The sequence below is a fragment of the Octodon degus genome, unplaced genomic scaffold (genome assembly GCF_000260255.1).
Source record: "Octodon degus isolate 3935 unplaced genomic scaffold, OctDeg1.0 scaffold00061, whole genome shotgun sequence".
In the NCBI taxonomy this organism is placed as follows: Eukaryota; Metazoa; Chordata; class Mammalia; order Rodentia; family Octodontidae; genus Octodon; species Octodon degus.
The window spans coordinates 2,755,228-2,764,742 of NW_004524637.1; the positions used below are offsets into that span (position 1 = coordinate 2,755,228).

The 9,515-nt window shown below is 47.4% G+C and overlaps 1 pseudogene; it reads right to left on the minus strand.

Moving 5' to 3' along the window:
• Window positions 1-6,002: 6,002 nt before the first annotated feature.
• On the minus strand, window positions 6,003-6,124 carry LOC111817555 (annotated as a pseudogene).
• Between the last annotated feature and the right edge of the window lie 3,391 nt (window positions 6,125-9,515).

Below are 9,515 nucleotides of genomic sequence, written 5' to 3' on the forward strand. Positions count from 1 at the left end.
CAGCCCAGCAGCCAGCTTAGGCTCCAGCCTTCTCGTTGGGGAAGAGAGGAAGGGAGGAAGGGAGGAAGGGAGGAAGGGCGGAAGGGAGGGAGGGAGGGAGGGAGGGAGGAAGGGAGGAAGGGATGTTAGTGTCTTTTTGGAAAGCAATCAGATGATACCATCCAAATGTAAACTGTGACAAAAAAAAATTATAAAAACAAAAAAACAAAGCTGGGCCTGGTAGCGCATGCCTGTGATCCACTACTAGGGTGGCTGAGGCAGGGGGACACTGTGAACTGGAGGCCAGCCTGGAGTACATGAGGGAATTCAAGGCCAGCCTGCACTACACAGTGAGACCCTGTCTCAAAAAATAAAAAAATGTAAGCTGCAAATACTCCTGCCCTCAGAAAAATGCCTCTTGTGCTCCTGCTTCAGGGGTAAGTAGAGGCACATGTGACACAAAGTCCAGCATGCACCGACTTTGACTCTGTAAGGTGGGAAAAAAATCTAGAAAAACCCTGAAAGTCTTTCAATAAGAAACTTGTGGAATAACTTATGATATACCATGCAACCAACCAGACTATCGCATTAAGAGATAAGATGCAGCTGGGGTCTGTGACATGCACACTTGGACCCCAGCTAGCTGGAAGGCACACAGCAGGAGGAAGTCAAGTGCAAGGTAAGCCAGAGAAATTTAGCGAGCCCTGGTCTCGACACAAAACAAAACAAGATGCTTCATTAGGTAATAACAAAAGAGGGGTTCCAAGACATACTATAAAGGCAGAAGAAGCAAGCTGGAGTATAGCATGATCCTATTTGTATTTTTTAAAAAGGAACAAGCCAACAGACTAAAGCACCTGCTTGGGCAGGTGCAGGGACTGGGGTTCAATCCCTGGCATGGTGTGCCGGCCCTGCCCCCCGTGCACACTGAGACAACTGAGACTGGGCATGGTGGTGCATGCCTGTTATCCCAGTGCTTGGGAGGCTGAAAACAGGAGGATCACTATGGGTCTGATCTGTGTAGTGAGACCCTGTAGACCCCGTACTAAATACATTTTTTAAAAAAAAAGAAAAAAGAATAAGCATTTTGATGGAGCAGCGAGTCCTTCTCAGCTGCTCAGTATTTAGCCAGGGGAGTGAGGCTAAGGCTCCAAATTGTGGAGACAGGTTTGTTTGTGTCATTGTACCCTTCTATGTGTTTTGTTTTTAATAAAATATGCCTTAGTTTCATGTGGTACGATCTGCCCCTCGCACAGCTGCCAGAGCTGCAAGGAAAGGCTATGCCTGCAGGCAGACATAACCCGTGATGAGGGGCTGCACATGGCCAGCTGCCTCACCTGCAGGAGGTGAAACGCAGCTTCCGGTTTGCTCTCTCCTCTGGCTGGTGAGCATTTTTAGTGACAAACAACAGCAGCCTCAGGCACTGCATGGGACCCAGTGCAATGTTTGTGGGGTTCGAGGCTTCTGGGGATGCGGGATATCACAAGGGAACTGAAAGAATCCCAAGACAAAGGCCTGTGTGTTCAGCTATTATGTGGCAGTGAGTAGCAGGAAAGGAGATGTTTCCTGTTTTAACCTTCCCTGCCCAGTATGATGCAGTATAATCTATTAGTCTCAGAGATAGTTTTCTTAAAAGTTGTATATAGCCAGGCATGGTGGTGTGCACCTGTAATCCCAGCACTCAGGAGTCTGAGGCAGGAGAATCACCACCAGTTCGAGGCTAGCCTTGGCTGCCTAGTGAGTTCAAGACCAGCCTGAACTACATAGTGAGACCCTGTCTCAAAAAAACAGAACAACAACAAAACAAACAAGAGTTGTCTATAATTACTATAAAATATGTAACCTTCTTTAAATTGTTTAATCTCAGGGATTTGGTCATAGCAACAGAAAGCCAACTTCCACAGAGCCTTCAGCTGAGTGTGCTGTGGTGCTGTCTGCCAGCGACTATTTTCAGAGCTGTTCTGAGTATGGGAAACATTGTTTGCTCTACCTTGGCCTTGCCTTCTGTCACTTAATCTGTGGTCTAGGGAACAGTTTTGATCGGCAGTTGTGGCTCAAAGGTGTTTGAATGATAGTTTTGAATTTCCCCTAGCCAGACACAGGGAGAAAATCATCCTGTCCACCAGAAAGCCAGTTTCCATGCAGCTCAAGTTGCCTTCTGGAAAGGGTGGTTGGAAGCAGAAGGCACAGTTCAGCAAATCATAGGGGAACAGGCAAACACCTTTGCATTCAAGGTTTTGGTTTCTGGTACTGGGAATTGAACTCAGGGAGTCATGTTTGCCAGAGAGGCACTGCGCCACTGAGTTATATCCCTGGCCCCACCTTTTGCATTCCTAAGGCGCATTAACAAACAGCATTGTACAGCTGGGGGAGATGATCAAGTGCACTGGAAGGGCGTGCTAAGGTAGAAAGCCAGGATTCACTTGGAGATGCCCACAGAGCAGCCAGCCCTTCCTAACTTTCTGCTATGTCTCATGGGACAGACATGCTGGGCAGTCTTCAGGGAGCCCGGGATGCTGGGTGGGGAGCATTCGGGCACAGAGCCACCCCTGATAGGGCTCCACAGCCTCCCAGGGCTCAGGAAAGAAGCAGCATCTTTCAGCCAGCTGAGTGGAAGCAACATCATCAAACTCAGGAGCAAGATGAAGAGACAAGGGTATTTTCCTGAATTCCCCTCTGAGGAAGTAGCTATGGGAGGTGAAAGGGGCCTACAGAGAGGGAGGAAGCCCTCGTGGACACTGTCTTGTGGGAAAGGTGGGTGCTGCTAACTGTGGAACTTTTGTTTTGCTGAGGGAGCTGCTAATTTAGGGGCATAAATGAATTCTCTGGATGTAAGATTAAGGCTGAGGCTGCCTTCTCTGGACTCTTTCCTCCTGCTTGTTCATTTAGAAGCACTGGGCCTTTCCTGTGAGTAAATATTTAATGACTATTTTAAATCCACTCATTTAAGTAGTGTCAAATTATTACTCTGCCTTCACCTGGATTTAGGCATGACTTTTGAGCCTGTAGTGCTATGTTCAGGCTCTTCATGGTTAAACAGCGGAAGACCCTAACACCACAGGTAGAGAGAGCTGCCCAGTGTGTGAAGGGCATTTCTCCCATGTCAGCCATCTTGGGAGGAGCTCAGACAGGAAGACATGGGCAGGCACCGTGCCCCCAACCCCCAGCTTGGAACAAGAGCAAGGCCCTTTGTCTTACTTGTGCCAAATTAAGAGGCTAGATGTTTGAATGTGGTGCTGGCCATAGAGAAGCAGGAACAGGGATGGAATGGAATATGTAGTGTCAAAGAATGGGAGCCATGTTTTAGTATTTATTGAGGGACTCCTATGAAAAAGATAACTATGACAGAGTCACTGTTGAGGAATACTGTGCTTCACACGCAGAATTGTTTTCAGATTGACACCTGAGAAGCCTACGTTCTCCTTATTGACCACATACACAACCTGTCAATCTGTAAATAACTTGAAGGTTTAAGGCCCTAGACATAGGCCTTACCACCTTGAGTCTCCTGGGAGATGCCCAGGCTTTGGTAAACAAATAGTGCAAACTCCTAGATTTGAATTACTTCTGGGATTTAACTGCACCCTTGATCTCCTCACCTCCAAATAAGGCTGGTACAGCTCTGGGCCAATCAAACACTAAGTTTCCTGGGATGTTCTCCCAACAGCCAGACTGGAAATACCAGAAAAGGAGGGGCTTCTGGGCAGTGTCAATTTCTTTTTTCTTTCTGCTTAAAGAGTTTTGAATAGAAACTAGAATAATAATTATAATGATACATGCTTATAGATTTTAACTAATTAATCCCTTGGAGTCCTCTTTTGGGGAAAAAGCTTTCTACCCACCTCATACATCAGGAAAAAAAGAGGCCATATGGTTTGGCTGGGCTGGGTGGTCTCTGGTGTCAGTAGAAGAGTGGAGACTATGGCTTCAACAGTCCTTGACTTCTTGGCCTGTGTCCAGATTGCTGAGCCTTGCAGCTCCTGGAAAGGTGACACATGAGAAATTGAAGTGACCCAGACCATAAACCACCAGGAGCAGTTGCCTCTAGTAAGGAGGGCAGACCTTGGAGCCCTGCCTGGGCCTGTTTCTCTTTGAGGGGCAGCCTCAGAGAGGAGGAAACCCATCATTTCAGGAGGGCTTTGCTCGCTTTTCATTACCAGTTAAAACAAAACATTCTGTAAAGAAAATTCCCCTGGAAAGAAAACTCTTAGGTTTTTTTCTTTTTCTCCTTTGACTCCCAAGGACTGTGGACATATAATTCAACATTGAAAAATACTGTATCTGTTGGCAACTCCCACCCCATGCAGCTGCTGGGGACACCAGTTATAGATTGGGGGTAACTGAAGCAAGTTCTTCATGTAGGGCCCTGACCTGCCTAAGAACTTTCTTAGCACTTTTTAATAAGAAGTACCTAGGTTTTCCCCTGGTTCTGCCTCTGCCATTGCCATCAGTATTTTCCCCAGTGAAGTTTAGGAGGAGGAGTGGAGTACTGATGGAAGCAGAAGGGAAATCAGGCTGTTCACAATCATAGCTGGTTCATGGTTAGGCAAAGGGCAGGGGCACCGAGGGAGGCAGCTGGCAGGAGCCCTCAGCCCTCATAGATGAACTCACACCAAAAGGCACTCGAGTTAGCACAGGATCCAGCCCGGGCTGACAGGAGTTGCTTGTGGGTTTTGTAGGTGAGCAAACATAGCCTAGCTCACTCTGGACAGGGTGTGTCAAGCTGATCTCCAGCCCTGTGGTGAACAGCACTGTCCTCCCAGTGAGTTTTCCTTCTGGGGCATTTCCTTGCTTTCGGCCCCAGATCCTCTGTGTCATTGTCCAACTCGTTCAATGCGGATTTTCTGGTTCCCTCATTCAGCTACAGAATTCCTAGCAGGAGGGACCAGAATTTCTATCATTAAAACAAATCAAAACAATTGATCAAAAATCTTCTGTGCATTATCAGCAGACGGACGTAAGTTCACTTCAACCTCATCACTATTGTTTGGTTTCCTTGCATGGCTCCATGTTTCCTTCACTGGTCTTTGAGAGTCCTCCCCGATGCTGGGAGCACATCTGGGAGCACATCTGGGAGCCATGTGTTTCTTTCCTTTGCTCTTGCACAATGGTAATTTTTTGGCAGGGAGCACTACAGGAAGCTCAGCAGATTCAGAAGCACAGGGAGCCGCCCCAAGAGCCAAGCTGACTGACACTCTCTTTGGTTGTCAGCAGATCAGAAAGCCAACATCTACTTTAGATAGCAGTTGTCCTTTGGTGGGTCTGTTTGAGATAACAGCCTCATATTGAAGTCATTCTCCCCACCAAAGGGTCAGTTGTTGTCTATTTTATGCAGTTTTGACTGCTTTGAGAAACCTGGAGGAGTTATTGAGAGAGTGTGTCTAGGCATATGGATAAGGGCTCCAGCAGACAGTCTGAACACACCTTCCTTGGAAGGTTCTCCAGGAAGCGTTGGCTGTTAATGCCCAGCTCTGATGCGCCTGTGTGAGCTGAAGAGAGATCCTGTGCAAGTCTGCAGGGAGCCAAGGCCTGCAGCTGAGGTCTTGATCAGGGACAAGCAGATGTGGCCCATTCTGAGCCCAGAAAACATTTCCAAAGGAATCCTGGAAACTGACAACTCTCCTAGGCCAGTAGATCTGCCTGTCCCTCTTTTATGAATAAAAGAGTGACAAACTGATAGCCTGTGACGCTGTATCCTTCTACAGGCTGACAGAGGGTTCCACCAAGATTGTCGGAAATTCTAAAACAACTGTCGTGTGGCAAAGGAGAGTTTTTCTGTCCGTAACTCCTGGTTGACTTTCACTTTGAGGGAAAATATTGCATGAAAATATATGAAGAGAGAAGGAAAAAGATGTCTTCCGGAGAGTTATAATCTAGTGAAAGGGTTAGGGCCATAGTTGAAAGCTAGCTAAAAGGCGAGGCAATGAAAAATCCAAGCCGTGGAGTCATTCAGCTGTTAAAGTGAGTGAAATGGACGTGTAGGTATTGTGAGCTCTGCAGAGAGGCCCAGCACCTTCTGGTGAGGAAGGTAAGACAGGGAGGGCATCTTTCTTATTTTTACTCCACATACTTCTCTATTGAATGCATTATTTACTGATAAGAACAGATACTACACTTGATCTTAGCCAAAAGGCTGAGAAGCAATGAATGCATTATTTAAACAAGGAGATATTTATATACTTCTGATGTAAAAAGGGATAAAAGTGAAAAATATGATACATATCCCAAAGGTAAGTGTGGTGGCCCGATCCACCCACCATCTTAAAATCTCTCCAACCTATCCCCTTCCCTCTTATTCGCAGCATCCCAACTTTGCTTATGAATCTGCCCATCTTCCTGCAGACTGAAGTAGGCACCAAGTCTCAGGCGATTCCTGGGGAAATGTAAAATCTTGGTGGCTCCCTTGTGGCAACCCCATCTCAGCAGTCATTTGTTGCCTCAGACCACATGGCACTGTCAGGGCCCATGAAATTTGAGGGGATGTCCAGGGGGCTCTTAAAAAGAGGGGTGCTAAAGCTAAAGCCCTCTTTTCCCTTCTAGTGCAGTTTTGGATGTGAAGACTGGTGAGGTGGCTGCCATTTTGTGCCTTAGGGAGCTAAGGGGACCGGCCAGATTGAAGCTGTTGGTAGAAAACTGGAAAATCATGAGTCCTTGAAGTCATTGGTAAGCCTCTGGATGAACCTACCCTTGAAGGGCACTGCCTCACGACTTTGCCTCTGCAAGGTGGCACATACCATTCTTCCAAGTAAGTCATTTGAAGTGGGGTATCATCTGTCATTTGCTAGCAGACACACGCACTGGTGACTGGAACCTTGTTGGATTGGATTGTGTGGCCTCAAGCCTCTTGAGTATCTGAGGGAGAATTTTGGTGCTCAGGGTCTCCTGGGGGCTAGAAATACTCCAGAATGGAGCAGGGATCACAAGCCCTGTCAACTTGAGGTAGGTGTTACATACCCCATGAGCCAGACTGGGGGCACAGGAGAGGCACAGCCTGGCTCATGGAGTATGTAACATGAGTTCTTAGAGACAGGAGCTGCCCCCTGGGAAGCCAGAGGAACCCTCACAGCTTAGAGATGTTTCTTTGAGCAGAAAGCACCTGGTGGCTCATGGGAAGAGGGGAGGGAGAGCATGGGCAGCCTCCTGGGAGCCTGAGAATTTGGCAGTGGCTACCCCGTGCAGAGCAGGTGGGCTGCAAGGCCTGGGTCAGACAGGCCCCACCATGCTGTGAGGGGCGTGTGTGTGCACAGATACAGGAGCCCAGGGTTGGAGGGCCAGGGCCCCGAGGGGAGCCATGCTGGTTTCCTCTGGTAAGTGTGCTTGCCTGCCTTACACCCTGAAGATCCCAGAGTGCTGCCAGTCTCAAACATTTTTTGAAAGCTAGGATGATCTATTTCAGTATGTTGATGCTAGGCTCTAAAAGAACAGGAAAACAAAGTGTGCGCATTACAGTTTATGAGGACGTTCCCTTATAGCTTCCTGTGCTCAGAGGCGGGGCTTGGGAGGCGGTTGGTTTGTGGGAGCTTATAGCTGATGGGATGTTAGCAGGTGACAACTGGTTGGAAGAGGTGGGTCTCTTGGAGGTGTGGCCCGGAAGGCTTTGTCTCCCTTCCCTGCTTCTCCTTTGACCCTGTCAGTCATGCCTTGAGCAGTGGTCTTCTGTCAGGTTCCTCTGCCATGCTGTCCTTCCTTGGAGCCAGGTGACTATGGATTGAAACCCTACAATCTGTGAGCTGAGATAAACCTGTCTTTTAAGCTTACTGTTGGGTTTTTTGTCCCAGCGACAAAGAGAATGACTTAAGACTGACTTAGCTGTGGAGAGAGAGGGAGAGGGTGGGGGGGGAGAGACACAGAGAGAAAGAGAGAGAGAGAGAGAGAGAGAGAGAGAGAGAGAGAGAGAGAGAAAGTGCTAGCCCAGGAGAGAAGAAGAGGAGGAGGTATCATCTGTCATTTGCTAGCAGACACACGCACTGGTGACTGGAACCTTGTTGGATTGTCCTCCAGAGGGATAGCTAATTTCCACGAGGGCCTGAGCTCCAGCCCTTGCTCTGAGGTATCTGCTTCCTTTACTGGACTTGTCTCTAGCTTGAAACCAATCACCTCACTTGCTTCTGGGAAAGAAGTCAGGGAAGGCTTGACCCTGCAGTGAGAACCCTGAGAGAGGGGAAATCCCAGCTCTGGCTTTCAGACCGTGATCTGCAGAACTTTGAATGACTTAGTGTGATGTGCAAGTGCTTCAGGACTGCAAGTACTCAACTCTGATCCCATAAAATTTTTTACTGCCATGCCCTTTCAAATTGCTGTTGCCAATAAATAAATCCAAACACACTTCCCAGAAAACAGTATGTACTCGTGAGGAGGTGGAGAAACTGGAGCCAGTTGCTGCTGTTGGTTAGAGGCACAATGGTGGCAGCACTGTGGAAAACAGGATGGAGATTTCTCAGAAAATCATGCATAGAACAACTATGTGGTCCAACAATCGCATGTAGAGCAAAGATTTGGACATATTTGTGCACCAATGTTCTTAACGGCCCTAGTCCCTATCGCCAAAAGCTAGGAACAGCCCCGGTATCCCCTGCTGGGTAAATGGATAAACCCGGCATGGTGGACCCATCAGTCCTTGGAACATCATGAAGTTCTGCCATACAATATGGCTCAGAGAGACCTAACCTTAGGCTAAGTGAAATAAGCAAGAAGTAGAAGGCAAATACTGTACTGCGTGATGCGCCCTCTATGAGGCAGCTAGAACAGGCAAATTCGGAGAGAAAGAGAAAGTCAAATGGTGATGGTCAGGGGTTGAGAAGTGGGGACAAGGGGGACCTAGTGGTGAATGGAGCAACAAGAATGTTCTGGAGACAGACTGCAGGACTGTCTGCACAAGAGCGTGCATGCCCTTAGTCCCACCAATTATATACTTGAAATGGTTGCCATGGTAGGCTCCATATCTATCTATCTGCACTGCAAAACCTAATTTTTCCATTAATTTTTTTTTATTATTTAGGTCAGGGTTTGCAGGGTATACAGGGTCTCACCATGTAGATTGGACTCATAGTGATCCTCCTGTTTACCTCCCAAGTGCTGGAATTACAGGCGCATGCCACCTTGCCCAGTCTTAATCACCTTTTCAGTGTTCCCCGGGGGCAGGGCCAGCACAGCACACCAGGGATCAAACCCCAGCTTCTGTGCTCTGCCTAAGCAGGTGCCATTAAAAATTTAATAAAACCCACAAAAACTGAAGTACAAAAAACATATACCCTAATTGTTACTATGTCAGAGAAAGTGTCAGACAGGTCTCCTGCTTTGCTTCTTGCTCATGACCCCAGGACTCAGTGGTAGCTTTTGCCTGACTTTTATCAGTAAGAACACAAACTATTCAATTTGATAATGTTTTCGCTTCAGAACAGAAGCCTCCTCCTTTTTCCTTGTTAAAGCATCTGAATTAGCTGCCTCAAAGATCATCTTGATCCCATCATCTGGAACTTCTCCTTGACTTTATGTTCTTCATTTTAGTAGAGGTTTTTTTTTTTTTTTTTGTTGCT